Source organism: Zonotrichia albicollis, chromosome 24, assembly GCF_047830755.1.
Source record: "Zonotrichia albicollis isolate bZonAlb1 chromosome 24, bZonAlb1.hap1, whole genome shotgun sequence".
Lineage (NCBI taxonomy): Eukaryota > Metazoa > Chordata > Aves > Passeriformes > Passerellidae > Zonotrichia > Zonotrichia albicollis.
In genome coordinates, this window is record NC_133842.1 from 750,403 (window position 1) to 776,972 (window position 26,570).

The 26,570-nt window shown below is 43.1% G+C and overlaps 1 pseudogene; it reads right to left on the reverse strand.

Annotated features, from left to right (window-relative positions):
• Positions 1-742: 742 nt before the first annotated feature.
• Positions 743-26,570, reverse strand: part of LOC141731709 (sodium/glucose cotransporter 2-like) — a 31,392-nt pseudogene continuing 5,564 nt past the window's right edge.

Consider the following 26,570-nt stretch of genomic DNA (forward strand, 5'->3'; position numbering starts at 1 on the left):
TAGAAAATTTGGGGGTTTAAGGGTTAAAATTTGAGCTTTGTGGGGTCATTTAAAGGGTTAAAATTTGGGGGTTTTTAGGGTGAAAATTTGGGAGTTTTAGGGTTAAAAATTGAGATTTTAAGGGTCAAAATCCGGGGGTTTAAGGGTTAAATTCGGGATTTTTAAGGGTTAAAATTTGGGGGTTTTGGGGTCTTTGAAAGGGGAAATTTGGGGATTTATGTTTAAAATTTGGGGGTTAAAGGGTTAAAATCCGGGGTATTTGGGGTTAAAATTCGTGATTTTAAGGGTTAAAATCCGGGGTATTTAGAGGTCAAAATTCGGGGATTTTAGGGTTAAAATTCGAGATATTTTGGGGGGTTTAGAGGGTCAAACTTTGGGGTTTTAAGGGTTAAAATTTGAGCTTTGTGGGGTCATTTAAAGGGTTAAAATTTGGAGGTTAAAGGGTTAAAACTTGGGGGTTAAAGAGTCAAAATCCGGGATTTTAAGGGTTAAAATTCGGGATTTTAAGGGTTAAAATTTGAGCATTGTGGGGTCGTTTAAAGGGTTAAAATTTGGGGTTTTAAGGGTTAAAATTTGGGGCTTTTGGGGTCAAAATTGGGGGGTTTAAGGGTTAAAATTTGAGCTTTTAAGGGTTAAAATCCGGAGTTTTAAGGGTTAAAATCTGGGGTATTTGGAGGTCAAAATTCGGGGATTTTAGGGTTAAATTTGAGATATTTTTGGGGGCTTTGGGGGTCAAAATTCGGGGATTTTAAGGTTAAAATTTAGGGGGTTTTGGGGTCAGGATTTGGGGTTTTAGGGGTTAAAATTTGGGATTTTTGGGGGTTTTGGGGCTCCCGCAGGAACTCGGGGATCAGCCGGGCCAGGCCAGCCCCAAACCCCCCAGCAAACCCCAGAACGCGCCCTGGGGGAGAAAAAAACGGGAATTGGGGGAAAATCCCGAAAATTTGGGGGAAAAATCCCGAAAATTTGGGGAAAAATCCCGAAAATTTGGGGGAAAAATCCCGAAAATTTGGCGATTTTAGGGTGAAATTTGGCGATTATAGGGTTAAAATCCGGGGTTTTAAGGGTTAAATTTGAGCTTTGTGGGGTCATTTAAAGGGTTAAAATTTGAGGGGTTTTTGGGGCAAAATTTGGGGGTTTTAAGGGTTAAAATCCGGGATTTTAAGGGTTAAAATCCGAGCTTTGTGGGGTCATTTAAAGGGTTAAAATTTGGGGGTTTAAGGGTTAAAATTCGTGGGGTTTTTAGGGGTTGAAATTCGGGGTTTTAGGGGTTAAAATCCGGGGGTTTAAGGGTTAAAATTCGGGATTTTAAGGGTTAAAATTTGGGGGTTTTGGGGTCTTTTTAAAGGGGAAATTTGGGGATTTTATGTTTAAAATTTGGGGGGTTTAAGGGTTAAAATTCCAGGTATTTGGTGTAAAATTTGGCCATTTTAGGGTTAAAATTTGAGCTTTTAAGGTTAAAATCTGGAGTTTTTAAGGGTTAAAATCCGGGGTATTTAGAGGTCAAAATTCGGGATTTTAGGTTTAAAATTTGAGATATTTTTGGGGGGTTTTGGGGTCAAAATTTGGGGATTTTAGGGGTAAAAACCGGGGGTTTAAGGGTTAAAATCCGGCGTTTTAGGGGTTAAAATTCGCTGGGTTTTTAGGGTTAAAATTCGGGGTTTTCAGAGTTAAAATTTGGCCATTTTAGGGTTAAAATTTGAGAAATTTGCGATCATTTATAAGGGAAATTGGAGCTTTTAAGGGTTAAATTTGACGGTTTAGGGTTAAAATTCGGGGGATTTAAGGGTTAAAATTCGAGAGTTTTGGGGTCTTTTAAAGGGTTCGAAATTTGGGATTTTTGGGGTCATTTAAAGGGTTAAAATTTGGGACTTTAAGGGTTAAAATTTGGGGTATTTGGAAGTCAAAATTTGGGGGATTTTAGGGTTAAAATTGAGATTTTTGGGGGTCATTAAAGAGACAATTTGGGGGTTTTGGGGTCAAAATCCGGGGATTTTAGGGTTAAAATTTGAGATATTTTTGGGGTTTTGGGGGTCAAAATTTGGGGATTTTAGGGTTAAAATTTGAGATTTTTTTTGGGTTTTGGGGGTAAAAATTTGGGGATTTTAGGGTTAAAATTTAGGGGGTTTTGGGGTCAGGATTTGGGGTTTTAGGGGTTCAAATTTGGGATTTTTGGGGGTTTTTGGGCTCCCGCAGGAACTCGGGGATCAGCCGGGCCAGGCCCAGCCCCAAACCCCCCAGCAAACCCAGAACGCGCCCTGGGGCAGAAAAAACGGGAATTGGGGAAAATCCCGAAAATTTGGGGAAAAATCCCGAAAATTTGGGGAAAAATCCCGAACATTTGGGGAAAAATCCCGAAAATTTGGGGAAAAATCCCGAAAATTTGGCGATTTTAGGGCGAAATTTGGCGATTTAGGAGTGAAAATCCGGGGTTTTAAGGGTTAAAATTCGGGATTTAAGGGTTAAAATTTGGGGTTTTGGAGTCAAAATTTTGGGGTTTTAAGGGTTAAAATTCGGGGTTTTAAGGATTAAAATTTGAGCTCTGTGGGTCATTTAAAGGGTTAAAATTTGGGGGTTTAAGGGTTAAAATCCGGAGTTTTAAGGGTTAAAATTCGCTGGGTTTTTAGGGTTAAAATTCGGGGATTTTAGGGTTAAAATTTGAGATATTTTTGGGGTTTTGGGGGTCAAAAATTTGGGGATTTTGGGGTTAAAATTTGAGATTTTTTTTTGGTTTTGGGGTCAAAATTCGGGGATTTTAGGGTTAAAATTTGAGATATTTTTTCGGGTTTTGGGGTCAAAATTTGGGGATTTTAGGGTTAAAATTTAGGGGGGTTTTGGGGTCAGGATTTGGGGTTTTAGGGGTTAAAATTTGGGATTTTTTGGGGGATAAATCCCTCCAATTTGGGGAATTTCGGGGAGAAATTTGGGGTTTAAGGGTTAAAATCCGGGGGTTTAAGGGTTAAAGTCTGAGCTCTGTGGGGTCATTTAAAGGGTTAAAATTTGAGGGTTTAAGGTTTAAAATTCCAGGTATTTGGGTTAAAATTTGAGCTTTTAAGGGTTAAAATCCGGAGTTTTAAGGTTAAAATTCCGGGTATTTGGAGGTCAAAATTCGGGGATTTTAGGGTTAAAATTTGAGATATTTTTGGGGGGTTTTGGATGTCAAAATTTGGGGATTTTAGGGTTAAAATTCGAGATTTTTGGGGGTCATTAAAAGAGACAGTTTGGGGCTTTTGGGGGTCAAAATTTGAGGATTTAGGTTAAAATTTGAGATATTTTGGGGGGTTTTGGGGTCAAAATTTGGGGATTTTAGGGTTAAATTTAGGGGGGTTTTGGGGTCCGGATTTGGGGTTTTCGGGGTTCAAATTTGGATTTTTGGGGGTTTTGGGGCTCCCGCCAGGAACTCGGGGATCAGCCGGGCCAGGCCCATCCCAAACCCCCCAGCAAACCCAGAACGCGCCCTGGGGAGAAAAAACGGGAATTGGGGAAAAATCCCGAAAATTTGGCGGTTTTAGGGTGAAATTTGGCGATTTTAGGGTTAAAAACCGGGGTTTTAAGGGTTAAAAACCGGGGTTTTAAGGGTTTAAAATTTGGGGGTTTTGGGGTCATTTAAAGGGTTTAAATTTTGTGGGTTTTATGTTGAAAATTTGGGGATTTTGTGGTCAAAATTTAGGGGTTTAAGTGTTAAAATCCGGGGTTTTAAGGGTTAAAATTCGGGATTTTAAGGGTTAAAATTTGAGCTTTGTGGGCTCATTTAAAGGGTTAAAATTTTGGGGTTTTTAGGGTTAAAATTTGGGGATTTGGGTCAAAATTTAGGGGTTTAAGTGTTAAAATCCGGGGTTTTAAGGGTTAAAATTTGAGCTTTGTGGGGTCATTTAAAGGGTTAAAATTTGAGGGTTTTAAGTTGAAAATTTGGGGTTTAAGGATTAAAATCCGGGGTTTTTGGGGTCAAAATCTGGGGTTTTAAGGGTTAAAATTCGGGATTTTAAGGGTTGAAATTTGAGCTTTGTGGGGTCATTTAAAGGGTTAAAATTTGGAGGTTAAAGGGTTAAAATTCGGGATTTTTAAAGGGTGAAAATTCGACATTTGTGGGGTCATTCAAAGGGTTAAAATTTGTCGGGTTTTGGGGCCAAAATTTGGGGGTTTAAGGGTTAAAATCCGGGATTTTAAGGGTTAAAATTTGAGCTCTGTGGGTTCGTTTAAAGGGTTAAAATTTGAGGGGTTTTAAGGGTTAAAATTTGAGCTTTGTGGGGTCGTTTAAAGGATTAAAATTTGGTTGATTAAGGGTTAAAATTTGGGGTTTTAAGGGTTAAAATTTGGGGCTTTTGGGGTCAAAATCCGGGGTTTTAAGGGTTAAAATTCGGGGTTTTAGGGGTTAAAATTTGGGGGTTTTGGGTCATTTAAAGGGTTAAAATTTGGGGGTTTTAAGGGTGAGGATTTGGGGGTTTAAGGGTTAAAAACGGAGCGGTTTGGGGCCATTTCCGGGGAAATTTGGGGGTTTTGGGGTCACCGGGATGCTCAGGAATGGAGCCCGGCTGTGCCCAGGTGTGCCCAGGTGTGCCCGGGTGTGCCCAGGTGTGCCCAGGTGTGCCCAGGTACCCCCAAATTCCATCTAACCCCACCCAGGTGTGCCCAGGTGTGCCCCGATAGATTCCAGGTGTGCCCAGGTGTGCCCCAATGGATCCCAGGTGTGCCCAGGTGAGCTCAAGCCCCATTGAACCCCACTCAGGTGTGCCCAGCTGCGCCCAGATGTTTCCCAATGGATCCCAGCCGTGCCCAGGTGTGCCCCAAACCCCCTTTAAACCCCCCCAGGTGTGCCCGAGTGAATCCCAAACCCCCCCAGGTGCCCCCAGGTGTGCCCCAAACCCCCTCTAAACCCCATCCAGGTGTGCCCAGGTGAGCTCAAGCCCCATTGAACCCCACTCAGGTGCCCCCAGGTGTGCCCAGGTGTGCCCAGGTGTGCCCCAAACCCCCTCTAAACCCCATCCAGGCGTGCCCAGGTGTGTCCCCAATAGATTCCAGGTGTGCCCAGGTGTGCCCAGGTGAGCTCAAGCCCCATCGAACCCCACTCAGATGCCCCCAGCTGTGCCCAGCTGTGCCCCAAACCCCTTTCAATGCCCACCCAGGTGTGCCCAGGTGTTTCCCAATGGATCCCAGCCGTGCCCAGGTAACCCCAAATCCTCATTTTTGACCCAAAATCCCCATTTTTCACCCGATTTTCACGGGGTTTTTTTTGTTTATCCCCTCCCACCCATCCCCAGGTGTCCCCAGGTGTCCCCCCAGGTGTCCCCAGGTGTCCCCAGGTGTGTCCCCACCCACCGGCTCGTTGACGCGGGGCACGAACACGGCCAGGAAGAAGACGGCGGCCACGGGCGGCGCCAGGTACGAGGCCAGGGCCTGCATGTAATCGAAGAGCTGCCCCCCCCGCGCCGCCTCCACCACGGGCAGCCAGGCCAGGCTCAGCCCCACCATGGCCACCACCCAGAGCCTGCAGGAGAAGACAACCGAGGTCACCTCCAAAAAATTTGGGGTCTCCAGGAGCTCCAGAACCCAAAATATCGATGGTTGAAGCCACCTGAGATACCAAAATTTGGGGATTTTGGACACCAAAACCACCCAAAATTGGATCTCTGGAGGTCACATGGACACCTGAGGTCACCTGAGGTCACCACCAAAAAATCCGGGGTCTCCAGGAGCTCCAGAACCCAAAATTTGTGGAGTTGGAGGTCACCTGAGATGATCAAGTTTGGGTTTTTGGACAGCAAAACCACCCAAAATTGGGGTCTCTGTAGGTCACATGGACACCTGAGGTCACCTGAGGTCACCTGAGGTCACCACAAAAAAATTCGGGGTCTCCAGGAGCTCCAGAACCCAAAATATCGATGGTTGAAGTCACCTGAGATACCAAAATTTGGGGTTTGAGAAGCTCAGATTTGGGGTTCTTGAGGTCACATGGACACCTGAGGTCACCTGGGGTCACCTGAGGTCACCTGAGGCCACCATGAAAAAATTTGGGATCTCCAGGAGCTCCAGAACCCAAAATATCAATGGTCGAAGCCACCTGAGATACCAAAATTTTGGGTTCTTGAGGTCACCTGGACACTCAGAACCATCAAATTTGGGGTTCTTGAGGTCACATGGACACCTGAGGTCACCTGAGGTCACCTGAGGTCACCTGGGGTCATCATGAAAAAATTCGGGATCTCCAGGATTTCCAGAACCCAAAATATCGATGGTTGAAGCCACCTGAGATACCAAAATTTTGGAGTTTTGAACACTCAGAACCATCAAATTTGAGGTTCTTGAGGTCACATGGACACCTGAGGTCACCTGAGGTCACCTGAGGTCACCCAAGGTCACCATGAAAAAATTCGGGGTCTCCAGGAGCTCCAGAACCCAAAATATCGATGGTTGAAGCCACCTGAGATACCAAAATTTGGGTTTTTGGACACCAAAACCGCACAAAATTGGATCTCTGGAGGTCACATGGACACCTGAGGTCACCTGAGGTCACCTGAGGCCACCACCAAAAAATTTGGCGTCTCCAGGAGCTCCAGAACCCAAAATTTGGGTGGTCAAAGCCACCTGAGATACCAAAATTTGGGGATTTTGGACACCTGGGATGACCCAATTTGGGGTTTTTGAGGTCACATGGACACCTGAGGTCACCTGAGGTCACCTGAGGTCACCTGAGGTCATCATGAAAAAATTTGGGGTCTCCAGGAGCTCCAGAACCCAAAATTTGGATGGTCAAAGCCACCTGAGATACCAAAATTTGGGGGTTTTGGAAACCTGAGAACCTCAAATTTGGGGTTCTTGAGGTCACATGGACACCTGGGGTCACCTGAGGTCACCTGGGGTCACCTGAGGTCACCAGGAAAAAATTTGGGGTCTCCAGGAGCTCCAGAACCCAAAATATCGATGGTCAAAGTCACCTGAGATACCAAAATTTTGGGTTTTTGGACACCTGAGAACCTCAAATTTGGGGTTTTTGAGGTCACATGGACACCTGAGGTCACCTGGGGTCACCTGAGGTCACCTGAGGTCACCACGAAAAAATCCAGGATCTCCAGGAGCTCCAGAACCCAAAATATCGATGGTCGAAGCCACCTGAGATACCAAAATTTGGGGATTTTGGACACCAAAACCGCACAAAATTGGATCTCTGGAGGTCACATGGACACCTGAGGTCACCTGAGGACACCTGAGGTCACCACCAAAAAATTTGGGATCTCCAGGAGCTCCAGAACCCAAAATATCGATGGTTGAAGCTACCTGAGATACCAAAATTTGGGTTCTTGGACATCAAAACCACCCAAAATTGGGGTCTCTGGAGGTCACATGGACACCTGAGGTCACCTGAGGTCACCTGAGGTCACCACCAAAAAATTCGGGATCTCCAGGAGCTCCAGAACCCAAAATATCAATGGTCAAAGTCACCTGAGATACCAAAATGTGGTGTTTGAGAACCTCAAATTTGGGGTTTTTGAGGTCACATGGACACCTGAGGTCACCTGAGGTCACCACCAAAAAATTTGGGATCTCCAGGAGCTCCAGAACCCAAAATATCGATGGTCAAAGCCACCTGAGATACCAAAATGTGGTGTTTGAGAACCTCAAATTTGGGGTTCTTGAGGTCACATGGACACCCGAGGTCACCTGAGGTCACCTGAGGTCACCTGGGGTCACCACCAAAAAATTTGGGGTCTCCAGGAGCTCCAGAACCCAAAATATCGATGGTTGAAGTCACCTGAGATACCAAAATTTGGGTTCTTGAGGTCACCTGGACACTCAGAACCATCAAATTTGGGGTTCTTGAGGTCACATGGACACCTGAGGTCACCTGAGGTCACCTGAGGTCACCACAAAAAATTCGGGATCTCCAGGAGCTGCAGAACCCAAAATATCGATGGTTGAAGCCACCTGAGATACCAAAATTTTGGGTTTTTGGACACCAAGAACCATCAAATTTGGGGTTTTTGAGGTCACATGGACACCTGAGGTCACCTGAGGTCACCTGAGGTCACCATGAAAAAATCCGGGGTCTCCAGGAGCTCCAGAACCCAAAATATCGATGGTTGAAGTTACCTGAGATACCAAAATTTGGGGATTTTGGACACCAAAACCACCCAAAATTGGGGTCAATGGAGGTCACATGGACACCTGAGGTCACCTGAGGTCACCACCAAAAAATCCGGGGTCTCCAGGAGCTCCAGAACCCAAAATTTGTGGAGTTGGAGGTCACCTGAGATGATCAAATTTGGGTTCTTGGACATCAAAACCACCCAAAATTGGGGTCAATGGAGGTCACATGGACACCTGAGGTCACCTGAGGACACCTGAGGTCATTTGAGGTCACCACCAAAAAATTTGGGATCTCCAGGAGCTCCAGAACCCAAAATATCGATGCTCAAAGCCACCTGAGATACCAAAATTTGGGGATTTTGGACACCAAAAACCAAAAAAAAATTCCGCAAAAAACCCCAAAAATATTCTTTAAAAATCTCGAAGATTTTTACTCCAAAATCCCGAAGATTTGACCCCAAAATTCACAAAATTGACCTCAAAAATTCAATTTAAAATTCACTGAATTGGTCATAGTGAGGGAAACCAAAAACCCCAAAAAATCCCAAAAATATTCCCAAAAAATTCCCCCCAAATTCCTAAAATATAAAAATAATTCCCCAAAAATCCCCCAAAATAATCCCAAAAAATTCCCCAAAAAATTGCTAAAAATATAAAAAAATCCCCCAAAAATCCCCAAAAAATCCTCAAAAAATTCCTAAAAATATTTTTAAAATCCCCCAAAAATCTCCAAAAAAATCCTAAAAATTCCCCCCAAAAATTCCTAAAAATATAAAAAAATCCCCCAAAAATCCCCAAAAAATCCCCAAAAAATTCCTAAAAATATTTTTTAAAAATCCCCCAAAAATCTCAAAAAAATCCTAAAAAAATCCCGAAGATTTTACCCCAAAATTCACTGAATTGACCCCAAAAATTCAATTTAAAATTCACTGAATTGGTCACAGTGAGGGAAACCAAAAACCAAAAAAAATCCCCAAAAATACCTAAAAAATTCCCAAAAATATTTTAAAAATCCCCCAAAAAATCCTAAAAAATTCCCCCCAAAATTCCTAAAAATATAAAAATAATCCCCCAAAAATCTCCAAAATAATCCTAAAAAATCCCAAAAAAAATCCTAAAAATATAAAAAATTCCCAAAAAAAATCCTAAAAAATTCCCCCAAAAAATCCTAAAATTGTTTTAAAAATCCCCCAAAAAACCCAAAAAATCCGAAAAAAGTCCCCCAAATCCCGAAGATTTTACCCCAAAATTCACTGAATTGACCCCAAAAATTCGAATTTTTTTTGAGATTTTTTGGGATTTTTGGGGGATTTTGGTTTCCCTCACTGTGACCAATTCAGTGAATTTTTAAGTGAATTTTTGGGGTCAAATTCGTGAATTTTGGGGTCAAATCTTCGGGATTTTTGGGATTTTCTTAGGATTTTGGGGGGATTTTTTTTATATTTTTAGGAAGGTTTTGGGGGAATTTTTTAGGATTTTTTGGGGATTTTTGGGGGATTTTTTTTTATATTTTTAGGAATTTTGGGGGGAATTTTTTAGGACTTTTTGGGGTTAATTCAGTGAATTTTGGGGTCAAATCTTTGGGATTTTGGGGGATTATTTAGGATTTTTTTTCAGGATATTTTAGGGGTTTTGGGAGATTTTGGGGGGTTTTTTTAGGATTTTTTAAATGAATTTTTTGGGGTTTTTGGGGAGATTCTGGGGATTTTTTTAGGATTTTTTAAATGAATTTTTTGGGGTTTTTTGGGGATTTTTGGGGGATTTTTAAAGGATTTTTTGGGGTTTTTGGTGTCCCTCACTGTGACCAATTCAGTGAATTTTTAATTGAATTTTTTGGGTCAATTTTCTGAATTTTGGTGTCAAATCTTTGGGATTTTTGGGGATTTTTTGGAATTTTTGGGGGATTTTTGGGGGGATTTTTTAATGAATTTTTTGGGTTTTTTGGGGGATTTTTTAGAATTCTTCAGGATTTTTTGGGGGGATTTTTTAAGGATTTTTTGGGGTTTTTGGTTTCCCTCACTGTGACCAATTCAGTGAATTTTTAAGCGAACTTTTGGGGTCAAATCTTTGGGATTTTGGGGATTTTTGGGGGATTTTTAAATGAATTTTTGGGGGATTTTTGGGGATTATTTTAGGATTTTTTTCTGGATTATTTTGGGAATTTTGGGGGGATTTTTTGGGGTTTTTGGTGTCCCTCACTGTGACCAACTCAGTGAAATTTTAAGTGAATTTTTGGGGTCAATTTAATGAATTTTGGGGTAAATGTTCAGGATATTTGAGGGATATTTTTGGGATTTTTTGGGCCTTTTTTTGGAATTTTTTGGGGATTTTTGGGGGGATTTTTTAATGAATTTTTTAGGATTTTTTTTTGGGAGATTTTGGGGAATTTTTGGGGTTTTTTTCGGGGAGATTTTGGGCATATTTTTGGGGATTTTTTAATGACTTTTTGGGTTTTTTCGGGATTTTTTTTTGATTTTTTTGGGGTTTTTTGGTGTCCCCTCACCTTCCCGCCAAAAGCAGGTGCCGAGGCCCCGCCCCTGGGCGGAGCTTCCGGTAAACGTCCAGCGTGAAGAGCGCGGCCGAGCTGGCGAAAATCGAGGCCAACGATGACATCAGCGCCGCCAGCACCACGGCCAGCATCAGCCCCCGCAGCCCTGGGGGAGAAATTAATTAATTAGTAATTAATGAATAATTATTAACGGCGAAAAAACGGCGAAAATCGGTGAAAAAACGGCGAAAATCGGTGAAAAAATGGCGAAAATAGAGCTAAAAATGGAATTATTAACCCAGTAATTAGGGCTATTAGACCTTTATTAATCTTAATACTGAAGTAATTCTTAATTTATTAATAGTGATAATTAGCAGTGAAAAAACGGCGAAAATCGGTGAAAAAATGGTGAAAATAGAGCTAAAAATGGAATTATTAGCCCAATAATTAGGGTTGTTAGAACTTTATTAGTCCTAATAACTGAAATAATTATTAATTAATAATTAGTGATAATTAGCGGTGAAAAAACGGCGAAAATCGGTGAAAAAAAGGCGAAAATTGAGGTAAAAATGGAATTATTAACCCAATAATTACGGTTATTAGACCTTCATTAATCTCAATACTGAAATAATTATTAATTAATTATTAGTGATAATTAGAAGTGAAAAAACAGTAAAATACGACAAAAATCGGTAAAAAAATGGAGTTATTAGCCCAATTATTAGGATTAATAATGAATTATTAGATCTAATAACCGGTTATTAGCCCCGAATAAATTTTAATAATTATTAATTAGTAATTAGTAATAATTAGTAGTGCAGAAACGGCGAAAATTGATGAAAAAACGGAATTATTTGCACCAAAAAAATTGAATTATTAGCCCAATCATTAAGATTATTAGAGGTTTATTAGCCTCAAATTAAAATTAATAGCCAATATAATTATAAGTAATTAATTAATATTAAAAAATTGCGAAAACCCTGCAAAAATCACTGAAAAAATGGGAAAAATAGGCAAAAAATAAAAGGAATAATTAGCCCCCAAATCTGAATTATTAACCCCAAAAATAGGATTATAAATCAATTAATTGTCCTAATAATGCATTAATTAGGACCTAACTAGTGTTATTAGTCTTAAAATGAGGATTCATAATTAATTAATAGTCCTAATAACCCTTAATTAGCCCATAATTAGAATTAATTGCCCCAAAACTCATCGACATCAGCGCCGCCAGCACCACGGCCAGCATCAGCCCCCGCAGCCCTGGGGGGGAAATTAATTAATTAGTAATTAATTAATAATTAATAACGGCGAAAAAGCAGCGAAAATCGGCGAAAAAACGGCGAAAATCGGTGAAAAAATGGCGAAAATAGAGGTGAAAATGGAATTATTAGTCCAATAATTAGGGTTATTAGACCTTTATTAGTCCTAATAATTGAAATAATTATTAATTAAAAATTAGTGATAATTAGCAGTGAAAAAACGGCAAAAAAGAGTGAAAAAACGGCAAAAATCGGTGAAAAACCGGCGAAAATTGAGGTAAAAATGGAATTATTAGCCCAATAATTAGGGTTATTAGACCTTTATTAGTCCTAACAACTGAAATAATTATTAATTAGGGATTAGTGATAATTAGCAGTGAAAAAACGGCAAAAATCGGTGAAAAAACGGCAAAAATCGGCGAAAAAACGGCGAAAATTGAGCTAAAAATGGAATTATTAACCCAGTAATTAGGGTTATTAGATCTTTATTAGTCTTAATAACTGAAATAATTATTAATTAATTAATAGTGATAATTAGCAGTGAAAAAATGGTGAAAATCGGTGAAAAAATGGCGAAAATCGATGAAAAAACGGCGAAAATTGAGGTAAAAATGGAATTATTAACCCAATCATTAGGGTTATTAGATCTTTATTAGTCCTAATAACTGAAATAATTATTAATTAATAATTAGTGATAATTAGTGGTTAAAAAACGGCAAAAATCGGTGAAAAAATGGCGAAAATCAGTGAAAAAACGGCGAAAATTGAGGTAAAAATTGAATTATTAGCCCATTAATTAGGGTTATTAGACCTTTATTAGTCCTAATAACTGAAATAATTATGAATTAGGGATTAGTGATAATTAGCGGTGAAAAAACGGCGAAAATCGGTGAAAAAACGGTGAAAATAGAGCTAAAAATGGAATTATTAGCCCAATAATTAGGGTTGTTAGAACTTTATTAATCTTAATAACGGAAATAATTATTAATTAATTAATAGTGATAATTAGCAGTGAAAAAACGGTGAAAATCGGCGAAAAAATGGCGAAAATTGAGGTAAAAATGGAATTATTAGCCCAATAATTAGGGTTATTAGACCTTTATTAGTTCTAAAAACTGAAATAATTATTACTTAATTAATAGTGATAATTAGCAGTGAAAAAACGGCGAAAATAGAGCTAAAAATGGAATTATTAGCCCAATAATTAGGGTTATTAGACCTTTATTAATCTTAATACTGAAATAATTATTAATTAATTATTAGTGATAATTAGCGGTGAAAAACGGCGAAAATCGGTGAAAAAAGGGGAAAATAGAGCTAAAAATGGAATTATTAGCCCAATAATTAGGGCTATTAGACCTTTATTAGTCCTAATAACTCAAATAACTATTAATTAATAATTAGTGATAATTACCAGCGAAAAAACGGTGAAAATAGAGCTAAAAATGGAATTATTAACCCAATAATTAGGGTTATTAGAACTTTATTGGTCCTAACAACTGAAATAATTATTAATTAATAATTAGTGATAATTAGCGGTTAAAAAAAGGCGAAAATCGGTAAAAATATGGAGTTATTAGCCCAATAATTAGTATTAATAATGAATTATTAGATCTAATAACCGGTTATTAGCCCCGAATAAATTTCAATAATTATTAATTAGTAATTAGTAATAATTAGTAGTGCAGAAAAGGCGAAAATTGATGAAAAAACGGAATTATTCGCACCAAAAAAATTGAATTATTAGCCCAATAATTAGGGCTATTAGACCTTTATTAGTCCTAATACCCGAAATAACTATTAATTAACTAATAATGATAATTAGGCGTAAAAAAAGGGTAAAAATTGGGTTAAAAAGGGGGAAACTAGGGCTAAAAATGGAGTTATTAGCCCAATAATTAGTATTAACAATGAATTATTAGGTCTAATAACCGGTTATTAGCCCAAAATGATTTTTAGTTATTATTAGTTATTAATTAGTAATAATTAGTGGTGAAAAAATGGCAAAAATTGGTGAAAAAAATCAAATTATTAGCCCCAATAAAATTGAGTTATTAGCCCTATAATTAGGATTATTAGACCTAATTATTAATTATTTCCATTATTAGTCCTAATACTGGAAATAATTATTAGGTATTAATTCATAATTAATAGTTGAGAAAAAATGGCAAAAATCAGTGAAAAAACCACAAAAAATCACTAATAAATAATTAATAAATCATTATTAATCACTAAAAAATAACTAATAATCACTAATAATTCCTAAATAAAATATTAATGGATCATAAATAATGACTAATAAACAACTAATAATCCCTACTATTAGTAATAATCACTAATCAACCATTAAGAAAATATTAATCACTAATAAAGAACAAATAATCACTAATACCAATTAATTATTAATTAATTATTAATAACTAATTACCGGGGGGCAGCAGGCTCAGCACGAGCCTGGGATAGACCATCATTATTAAACATTAATAATCACCAATAAATCATTATTAAATAACAATTAATCCCTAATAAATGACAAATAATCACTAATACCAATTAATTATTAATTAATTTTTAATAATTAATTACCGGGGGGCAGCAGGCTCAGCACCAGCCGGGGATAGACCACCATTATTAAACATCAATAATCACCAATAAATCATTATTAAATAACAATTAACCGCTAATAAATGACAAATAATCACTAATACCAATTAATTATTAATTAAATATTAATAATTAATTACCGGGGGGCAGCAGGCTCAGCACCAGCCGGGGATAGACCACCATTGTTAACCATTAATAATCACCAATAAATCATTATTAAATAACAATTAATCCCTAATAAAGAACAAATAATCGCTAATAAACAATTAATTACTAATTAATGATTACTAATTAATTACCGGGGGGCAGCAGGCTCAGCACCAGCCGGGGATAGACCACCATTATTAACCATTAACAATCACCAATAAATCATTATTAAATAACAATTAACCGCTAATAAAGAACAAATAATCCCTAATAATAATTAATTATTAATTAAATATTAATAATTAATTACCGGGGGGCAGCAGGCTCAGCACCAGCCGGGGATAGACCACCATTGTTAAACATTAATAATCACCAATAAATCATTATTAAATTACAATTAATCCCTAATAAATGACAAATAATCACTAATACCATTTAATTATTAATTAGTTATTAATGATTAATTACCGGGGGCAGCAGGCTCAGCACCAGCCGGGGATAGACCACAATTGTTAAACATTAATAATCACCAATAAATCATTATTAAATAACAATTAATCCCTAATAAATGACAAATAATCCCTAATAAACAATTAATTATTAATTAGTTATTAATGATTAATTACCGGGGGGCAGCAGGCTCAGCACCAGCCGGGGATAGACCACCATTGTTACACATTAATAATCACCAATAAATCATTATTAATAATTAAATATCACTAATAAATGACAAATAATCACTAATAATAATTAATTATTAATTAATTATTAATTATTAATTACCGGGGGGCAGCAGGCTCAGCACCAGCCGCGGATAGGCCACGTTGGAGCAGCCGAGGGCGGAGCCACAGGCCCGGGAGCAGCCCTGGGGGTCAGCGCAGCCAATGACGTCTGTGGGAAACCAGTACGGACCAGTACAAACCAGTATGGACCAGTATGGACCAAAAAAACCCCATAAAAATCTGTAGAAACCAGTATGGACCAGTATAAACCAGTACAAACCAGTATGGACCGAAAAAACCCTGTAAAAATCCATAGAAACCAGTATAAACCAGTATGGACCAGTACAAACCAGTATGGACAAAAAAAACCGGTAAAAATCCATAGAAACCAGTACAAAACAGTATAAACCAGTATAAACCACTGTGGGCCATTATAAACCAGTACAGACCAGTATGCATCAAAAAAATCCCATAAAAATCCATAGAAACCAGTATAAACCAGTAGGGACCAAAAAAACCACATAAAAATCTGTAGAAACCAGTATAAACCAGTACAAACCAGTACAAACCAGTATGGACCAAAAAATCCCCATAGAAATCCATATAAACCAGTATGGACCAGTACAAACCAGTATGGACCAAAAAAAACCCATAAAAATCCATAAAAATCCACAGAAACCAGTACAAACCAGTATGGACCAGTAGAAACCAGTACAAACCAGTATGGACCAAAAAAACCCTGTAAAAATCCATAGAAACCAGTACAAACCAGTATAAACCAGTATGGACTGATATGGACCAGTATAAACCAGTACAAACCAGTATGGACCAAAAAAAACCCATAAAAATCCATAAAATCCATAGAAACCAGTATAAACCAGTATGTACCAATGGTTTCCTATAATTGGGCGCCATCTTGGGCGGCCATCTTGTAAAATCCAATATAGGCCGCCATTTTGAATTAATCCCTTAAACAAAATATAAACCAGTATAAACCAATGGCTGGTCATAGTGGGGTGCCATCTTGGGCAGCCATCTTACATTCATTCTTTGGCAGCCATTTTGGGCAGCCATCTTGTAAACTCCAATGTAGGCTGCCATTTTGAGTACATAACTTAAACTCAATATAAACCAGTATAAACCAGTATAAACCGGTATAAACCAGTACAAACCAGTATGGCTCACTGTAATGGGGGGCCATCTTGGGCGGCCATCTTGGAAACCCCATTAGGGGCAGCCATTTTGGGCGGCCATCTTGGAAACCCTTTTGGGGGCAGCAATTTTGGGCGGCCATCTTGTAAACCCCGATGTAGGCGGCCATTTTGAATACATAACTTAAACCCAGTATAAACCAGTATAAACCAGTACAAACCAGTATGGCTCACTATAATGGGGCGCCATCTTGGGTGGCCATCTTGGAAATCCAAATGGGGCGGCCATTTCGGGCAGCCATCTTGTAAACCCCAATGTAGGCCGCCATTTTGAATACATAACTTCAACCCAATATTAACCAGTATAAACCAGTATAAACCAGTATAAACCAGTGTGACGGACCCGGGAAGAGCACGCGGGCGGCCATGCCGGGCAGCCATCTTGGAAACCCGAATGGGGCAGCCATTTTGGGTGGCTATCTTGTAAACTCCGATGTAGGCCGCCATTTTGAATACATAACTTAAACCCAATATAAACCAGTGTAAACCAGTATAAACCAGTATAACCAATATAGACCAGTTTAAACCATTTAAAACCAGTATAAACCAGTATGGCTCACTATAATGGGGCGCCATCTTGGGCGGCCATCTTAGATTTTGGGCAGCCATCTTGTAAATTCCAAAGGAGGCCGCCATTTTGAATACATAACTTAAACCCAATATAAACCAGTGTAAAGCAGTATAAACCAGTATAAACCAGTACAAACCAATGGCTGGTCATAGTGGGGTGCCATCTTGGGCGGCCATCTTAGATTCATTCTGTGGCAGCCATTTTGGGCGGCCATCTTGTAAACTCCAATGTAGGCTGCCATTTTGAGTACATAACTTAAACCCAATATAAACCAGTAAAAACCAGTATAAACCAGTATAAACCAGTATAAACCAGTGTGACGGACCCGGGAAGAACACGCGGGCGGCCATGCCGGGCAGCCATCTTGGAAACCCGAATGGGGCAGCAATTTTGGGCGGCCATCTTGTAAACCCGGATGTAGGCCGCCATTTTGAATACATAACTTAAACCCAATATAAACCAGTGTAAACCAGTATAAACCAGCATGGCTCACTATAATGGGGAACCATCTTGGGCGGCCATCTTGGAAACCCCATTAGGGGCAGCCATTTTGGGCGGCCATCTTGTAAACTCCAATGTAGGCTGCCATTTTGAATACATAACTTAAACTCAATATAAACCAGTATAAACCAGTATAAACCAGTATGGCTCACTATAATGGGGGGCCATCTTGGGCGGCCATCTTGGAAACCTGAATGGGGTGGCCATTTTGAGCAGCCATCTTGTAAACTCCGATGTAGGCGGCCATTTTGAATAAATACCTTAAACTCAATATAAGCCAGTAAAAACCAGTATAAACCAGTATAAACCAGTGTGACGGACCCGGGAAGAGCATGCGGGCGGCCATGCTAGGCAGCCATCTTGGAAACCCCATTAGGGGCAGCCATTTTGGGCAGCCATCTTGGAAACCCCATTAGGGGCAGCCATTTTGGGCGGCCATCTTGTAAACTCCGATGTAGGCCGCCATTTTGAATACATAACTTAAACCCAATATAAACCAGTATAAACCAGTATAAACCAGTAAAAACCAGTACAAACCAGTATAAACCAGTATGGCTCACTATAATGGGGGGCCATCTTGGGCGGCCATCTTGGAAACCCTATTAGGGGCAGCCATTTTGGGCAGCCATCTTGTAAATCCTGATGTAGGCCGCCATTTTGAATACATAACTTAAACCCAATATAAACCAGTGTAAACCAGTATAAACCAGTGTAAACCAGTATAAACCAGTGTGACGGACCCGGGAAGAGCACGCGGGCGGCCATGCCGGGCAGCACCATCAGGAACATGGGCAGCACCTTGAGGTAGCCGCAGACGACGCAGCCGGCGCGGACGTGGGTGAGGGAGCGGCCGGCGAGGCAGCGCTGCACGATTACCTGGGGGGGACCAGTGAGAGACCAGTTAGAGACCAGTTAGAGACCAGTTAGAAACCAGTTAGGGACCAGTTAGAGACTGGGGGGACCAGATACAGACCACTTAGACAACAGTTAAACCAGTTAGAGACCAGTTAGAGACCAGTTAGGGACCAGTTAGAGACCAGTTACGGACTGGTGGGACCAGTTAGAGACCAGTTAGGGACCAGTTAGACCAGTAACACCAGTTAGAGACCAGTTAGGGACCAGTTAGGGACCAGTTAGGGACAAGTTAGGGACCAGTTAGACCAGTTACACCAGTTACAGACCAGTTAAGGACTGGTGGGACCAGTTAGAGACCAGTTAGAGACCAGTTAGAGACCAGTTAGAGACCAGTTAGAGACCAGTTACAGACCAGTTAGACCAGTTAGAGACCAGTTACGGACTGGTGGGACCAGTTAGAGACCAGTTAGAGACCAGTTAGAGACCAGTTAGACCAGTTAGAAACCAGTTAGACCAGTTACACCAGTTAGAGACCAGTTAGGGACCAGTTAGGGACAAGTTAGGGACCAGTTAGAGAGCAGTTACACCAGTTACAGACCAGTTAAGGACTGGTGGGACCAGTTAGAGACCAGTTACACCAGTTAGAGACCAGTTACACCAGTTAGAGACCAGTTACGGACTGGTGGGACCAGTTAGAAACCAGTTATGGACCAGTTACACCAGTTACACTCCATTTATACCAGTTACACCAGTTAGAAACCACTTACACACCAGTTACACCAGTTACACACCAGTTGCACGCCAGTTACACACCAATTGCAGACCAGTTACACCAGTTACATTCCAGTTACACCAGTTAGAGACCAGTTACGGACTGGTGGGACCAGTTACACACCAGTTATCCCAGTTACACACCAGTTAGACAACAGTTACACCAGTTAGAGACCAGTTACACCAGTTACACTCCAGTTACACCAGTTAGAGACCAGTTACAGACTGGTGGGACCAGTTACACACCAGTTATCCCAGTTACACACCAGTTAAACAACAGTTAAACCAGTTAGAGACCAGTTAGAGACCAGTTACACCAGTAACAGACCAGTTAGACCAGGTAGAAATCAGTTAGAGACCAGTTACACCAGTTAGAGACCAGTTCCACTCCATTTACACCAGTTCCACTCCATTTACACCAGTTACACCAGTTAGAAACCAGTTACAGACCAGTTACACCAGTTAGAGACCAGTTACACCATTTAGAGACCAGTTACAGATCAGTTACACCAGTTACAGATCAGTTACACCAGTTAGAGACCAGTTACACCAGTTAGAGATCAGTTAGAGACCAGTTACAGACTGGTGGCACCAGTTAGAGACTGGTAGGACCAGTTACACACCAGTTACACACCAGTTAGACCAGTTACAGACCAGTTAGAGACCAGTTAGACCAGTTAGAAACCAGTTACACCAGTTACACACCAGTTACACCAGTTAAAACCCAGTGCTCCCAGTATAACCCAGTATAACCCAGTTACAGCCCAGTGCTCCATCCCAGTCCCTCCCAGTATAACCCAGTATAAACCAGTCACTCCCAATCCCCTCCCAGTATAACCCAGTATAACCCAGTGCCCCTATATCCAGCTTTAGATGATTCCCAGTATAACCCAGTATAACCCAGTCACTCCAAACTCGCTCCCAGTATAAACCAGTATAAACCAGTATATCCCAGTCCCACCTGGTCGGTGCACCAGTACCAGGCCGAGATGATGCCCAGCCCCAGCAGCAGCCCGGGCCAGGGCAGGTCCCCCGTGCTGGGCTCCCAGTATAACCCAGTATAACCCAGTATAACCCAGTATAACCCAGTTACAGCCCAGTGCTCCATCCCAGTCCCTCCCAGTATAAACCAGTCTATCCCAGTCACTCCCAGTCCCTCCCAGTATAACCCAGTATATCCCAGTGCCCCTATATCCAGCTTTAGATGATTCCCAGTATAACCCAGTATAACCCAATGTATCCCAGTGCCCTCCCAGTATAAACCAGTATAAATCAGTATAATCCAGTATAAACCAGTATAACCCAGTCCCCTCCCAGTCCCTCCCAGTGCCCTCCCAGTATAACCCAGTGCCCCTATATCCAGCTTTAGATGATTCCCAGTATAACCCAGTATAACCCAATGTATCCCAGTGCCCTCCCAGTATAAACCAGTACATCCCAGTCCCACCTGGTCGGTGCACCAGTACCAGGCCGAGATGATGCCCAGCCCCAGCAGCAGCCCGGGCCAGGGCAGGTCCCCCGTGCTGGGCTCCCAGTGCTCCCAGTATAACCCAGTATAACCCAGTCAGGGCCCAGTGCTCCATCCCAGTGCCCTCCCAGTATAAACCAGTATAACCCAGTCACTCCCAGTCCCTCCCAGTGCCCTCCCAGTATAACCCAGTCACTCCAAACTCGCTCCCAGTGCCCTCCCAGTCCCTCCCAGTGCCCTCCCAGTATAACCCAGTCAATCCAAACTCGCTCCCAGTGCCCTCCCAGTCCCTCCCAGTGCCCTCCCAGTATAACCCAGTCACTCCAAACTCGCTCCCAGTGCCCTCCCAGTACAAACCAGTACATCCCAGTCCCACCTGGTCGGTGCACCAGTACCGGGCCGAGATGATGCCCAGTCCATCCCAGTCCATCCCAGTATATCCCAGTCCCTACAAATGCCCCTATTTCCAGCTTTAGATGATTCCCAGTCACTCCAAACTCGCTCCCAGTGCCCTCCCAGTATAAACCAGTACACCCCAGTCCCACCTGGTCGGTGCACCAGTACCAGGCCGAGATGATGCCCAGTCCCAGCAGCAGCCCGGGCCAGGGCAGGTCCCCCGTGCTGGGCCCCCAGTATAACCCAGTATAACCCAGTATAACCCAGTGTAACCCAGTTAGAGCCCAGTGCTCCATCCCAGTGCCCTCCCAGTATAAACCAGTATAACCCAGTCACTCCCAGTCCCTCCCAGTGCCCTCCCAGTATAACCCAGTCACTCCAAACTCGCTCCCAGTGCCCTCCCAGTCCTTCCCAGTGCCCTCCCAGTATAACCCAGTCACTCCAAACTCGCTCCCAGTGCCCTCCCAGTATAAACCAGTATAACCCAGTCCCACCTGGTCGGTGCACCAGTACCAGGCCGAGATGATGCCCAGCCCCAGCAGCAGCCCGGGCCAGGGCAGGTCCCCCGTGCTGGGGTCCCGCAGGAGGTTGAAGGCGTCGGGCCGGGGGCGCCCGCAGGGTCCCGACGAGTTGGGGGGCAGCGCCAGGGGGTAACGCTCCTGCAGGCCCTGGTACCCCCCGACGGCACCCAGAGCTGCCGGAAACCAGTATAAACCAGTATCAACCAGTATGAACCAGTATGGAGTGGTAAATACCAGTATAAAGTAGTATAAAGTGGTAAAAACCAGTACAAACCAGTATAAACCAGTATGGGGTTTGTGCAGTGGATGGTGCCTCCCCCCTCAGTAATCACTATTGACCAGTATAAACCAGTATGGACCAGTATAAACCAGTTTAAACCAGTATGAACCAGTATGAACCAGTATGGAGTGGTAAATACCAGTATAAAGTAGTATAAAGTGGTAAAAACCAGTATAAACCAGTATGGACCAGTGTGGAGTTTGGGCAGTGGATGGTGCCTCCCCCCTCAGTAATCACTATGGACCAGTATAAATCAGTATAAACCAGTATAAACCAGTATAAACCAGTATGAACCAGTACGAACCAGTATGGAGTGGTAAATACCAGTATAAAGTAGTATAAAGTGGTAAAAACCAGTATAAACCAGTATGGACCAGTGTGGGTTTGGGCAGTGGATGGTGCCTCCCCCCTCAGTAATCACTATGGACCAGTATAAACCAGTATAAACCAGTTTAAACCAGTATAAAGTAGAATAAACCACTATGAAGTGGTAAAAACCAGTATAAAGTAATATGGACCAGTATGGACCAGTATAAACCAGTATGGAACAGTATGGACCAGTATAACCCAGCCTCCGCCAGTATGGACCAGTATAGCCCAGTATAAACCAGTTCAAACCAGTATAAACCAGTATAACCCAGTATAAATACTATAACCCAGTATAAACCAGTATAACCCAGTCCCTCCCAGTGTCTCCCAGTATAAACCAGTATAGCCCAGTATAAACCAGTTCAAACCAGTATAAACCAGTATAACCCAGTATAAACCAGTATAAACCAGTATAAACCAGTATAAACCAGTATAACCCAGTGTCTCCTAGTCTCTCCCAGTATAAACCAGTACAAACCAGTCTCTCCCAGTCTCTCCCAGTATAAACCAGTATAAACCAGTATAAACCAGTCTCTCCCACTATAAACCAGTAAAACCCAGTCCCTCCCAGTCCCTCCCAGTCCCTCCCAGTCCCTCCCAGTGTCTCCCAGTATAAACCAGTCTCAACCAGTATAACCCAGTCTCTCCCAGTATAACCCAGTATAAACCAGTATAACCCAGTATAACCCAGTATAACCCAGTATAACCCAGTCCCTCCCAGTCCCTCCCAGTGTCTCCCAGTATAACCCAGTCTCTCCCAGTATAAACCAGTATAACCCAGTCTCTCCCAGTATAACCCAGTATAACCCAGTACCGTATCCGGCCAGCACGGACGCTCCCGCGATGATGATCAGCGTCTGCACCAGGTCAGCAAACATGAGCGCCGTCAGCCCGCCTGGCCACGCCCACCGCCATAGGCCACGCCCACCGGGACGAAACACCAATCAGGCCACGCCCACCAGGACAAAACACCAATCAGGCCACGCCCACAGGGTCAAAACACCAATCAGGCCACGCCCACATTGATCAAAACCCTTTTAAGGCCACGCCCACATGGACACAAACCCATTTAGGCCACACCCACATTGCCCAGAACCCAGTTAGGCCACGCCCACATAGACAGAAATCCTGTTAGGCCACGCCCACATTGGGTCACATATGGACCAGTATAAACCAGTATGGACCATTTCCAGTCCCCTCCCAGTACAAACCAGTACAAACCAGTATAAACCAGTATAAAATAATCACTCCCTGCACCAATCATTCCCCATTTTTAACCCTTTCATCCCCTCCCAGTTCCCTCCCAGTATAAACCAGTCCCTTCCAATCCCTCCCAGTATAACCCAATCCTCTCCCAGTATAAACCAGTCCATCCCAGTATAACTCAGTCCATCCCAGTATAACCCAGTCCATTCCCAGTTTATCCCAGTCCATCCCAGTCCTTTCCAGTATAACCCAGTCCATCCCAATCCATTCCCAGTATAACCCAATCCATTCCCAGTATAAACCAGTCCCTCCCAGTATAACCCAGCATAACCCAGTCCCTCCCAGTATAACCCAGTCCATTCCCAGTTTATCCCAGTCCATCCCAGTTCCTCCCAGTATAACCCAGTCCATTCCCAGTTTATCCCAGTCCATCCCAGTTCCCTCCCAGTATAACCCAGTCCATCCCAGTATAACCCAGTCCATCCCAATCCATTCCCAGTATAACCCAATCCCCTCCCAGTATAAACCAGTCCCTCCCAGTATAACCCAGCCCATTCCCAGTATAAACCAGTACAAACCAGCCCATTCCCAGTCCCTCCCAGTATAACCCAGTCCATCCCAGTATAACCCAGTCCATCCCAGTCCCTCCCAGTCCCCTCCCAGTCTCTCCCAGTCCATCCCAGTATAACCCAGTCGCTCTCAATCCATTCCCAGTCCATCCCAGTATAACCCAGCCCATTCCCAGTATAAACCAGTACAAACCAGCCCATTCCCAGTCCCTCCCAGTATAACCCAGTCCATCCCAGTATAACCCAGTCCATCCCAGTCCCTCCCAGTCCCCTCCCAGTCTCTCCCAGTCCATCCCAGTATAACCCAGTCGCTCTCAATCCATTCCCAGTCCATCCCAGTATAACCCAGCCCATTCCCAGTATAAACCAGTACAAACCAGCCCATTCCCAGTTCCCTCCCAGTATAAACCAGTTCCCTCCCAGTCCCTCCCAGTCCCCTCCCAGTCTCTCCCAAGTCCATCCCAGTATAACCCAGTAGCTCCCAATCCATTCCCAGTCCATCCCAGTATAACCCAGCCCATTCCCAGTACAAACCAGTCCAAACCAATACAAACCAGCCCATTCCCAGTATAAACCAGTACAAACCAGTACAAACCAGTACAAACCAGCCCATTCCCAGTTCCCTCCCAGTATAAACCAGTTCCCTCCCAGTATAACCCAGTCCATCCCAGTCCCTCCCAGTCCCCTCCCAGTCTCTCCCAGTCCATCCCAGTATAACCCAGTCGCTCCCAATCCATTCCCAGTCCATCCCAGTATAACCCAGCCCGTTCCCAGCCCATTCCCAGTATAAACCAGTACAAACCAGTACAAACCAGCCCATTCCCAGTCCCTCCCAGTATAAACCAGTTCCCTCCCAGTATAACCCAGTATAACCCAGTCCATCCCAGTATAACCCAGTCCCTCCCAGTATAACCCAGCCCATTCCCAGTATAAACCAGTACAAACCAGCCCATTCCCAGTTCCCTCCCAGTATAAACCAGTTCCCTCCCAGCCCCCTCCCAGTCTCTCCCAGTCCATCCCAGTATAACCCAGTCGCTCCCAATCCATTCCCAGTCCATCCCAGTATAACCCAGCCCTTTCCCAGCCCATTCCCAGTACAAACCAGTCCAAACCAGTACAAACCAGCCCATTCCCAGTCCCTCCCAGTATAAACCAGTTCCCTCCCAGTATAGCCCAGTATAACCCAGTCCATCCCAGTCCCTCCCAGTCCCCTCCCAGTCTCTCCCAGTCCATCCCAGTATAACCCAGTCGCTCCCAATCCATCCCAGTATAACCCAGTTGCTCCCAGCCCATTCCCAGCCCATTCCCAGTATAAACCAGTACAAACCAGCCCATTCCCAGTCCCTCCCAGTATAAACCAGTTCCCTCCCAGTCCCTCCCAGTCCCCTCCCAGTCTCTCCCAAGTCCATCCCAGTATAACCCAGCCCATTCCCAGTCCAAACCAGTCCAAACCAGTACACACCAGTGACGGTGTAGAGGGCGGTGATGCCCAGCAGCGCCCCCACGGAGCCGTACAGGTCCCAGCCCAGCGCCTCGCGGATGAACAGCGCGCCCGAGTACATGTCCACCTGCGGGGGTACTGGTTTGGACTGGTTTGGACTGGTTTGGACTGGGAAAGGGCTCTAGGGGGCTGGGGTATACTGGGATAAACTGGGATAAACTGGGAATGGATTGGGAGGGACTGGGAGGGGATGAAAGGGTTAAAAAATGGGGAATAATTGGTGCTGGGAGTGATTTTTTATACTGGTTTATACTGGTTTGTACTGGGAGGGGACTGGGAATGGACTGGGATGGACTGGGAGTGGATTGGGAGGGACTGGGTTATACTGGGAGGGAACTGGGGGATACTGGGATATACTGGGATAAACTGGGAATGGAATGGGATGGACTGGGATGATACTGGGCTATACTGGGAGGGAACTGGGAGGGATTTGGAATGGACTGGGAGGGACTGGTTTATACTGGGAAGGAACTGGGAGGGAACTGGGAGACAACTGGGATTTACTGGTTTACACTGGGAGGGAACTGTGACAAACTGGGATGAACTGGGAGGGGACTGGGAGGGACTGAGATCCAGACCCAAATGAGTATAAACCAGTATAAACCAGTTTAAAGCAATATAAACCAGTATAAACCAGTATAAACCAATATAACCCAGTATAACCAGTACAAACCAATATAAACCAATATAAACCAGTATAAACCAATAAAAACTCATCCCAGTTCCCTCCCTGTTCCCTCCCAGTACAAACCAGTACAAACCAGCGCCTCCCGGACCCCTCCCAGACCCTTCCCAGTACAAACCAGTACAAACCAGTATAAACCAGTACCGAGATCTTGGTGCTGACGTAGAGCCCCAGGGACAGCAGCGCCAGGTAGAGCCGGATCCGCCCCCCCCCGAAGCGCCGGCCCAGGTACTCGGGCATGGTGCTCACCTGGACACGCCCACTTTTAGGCCACGCCCACTCAATAAACCACACCAGCAATTCCTTAGGCCACGCCCATTCACACCACTCCCATTTGACCCCGCCCATTCCTGGAGCCATT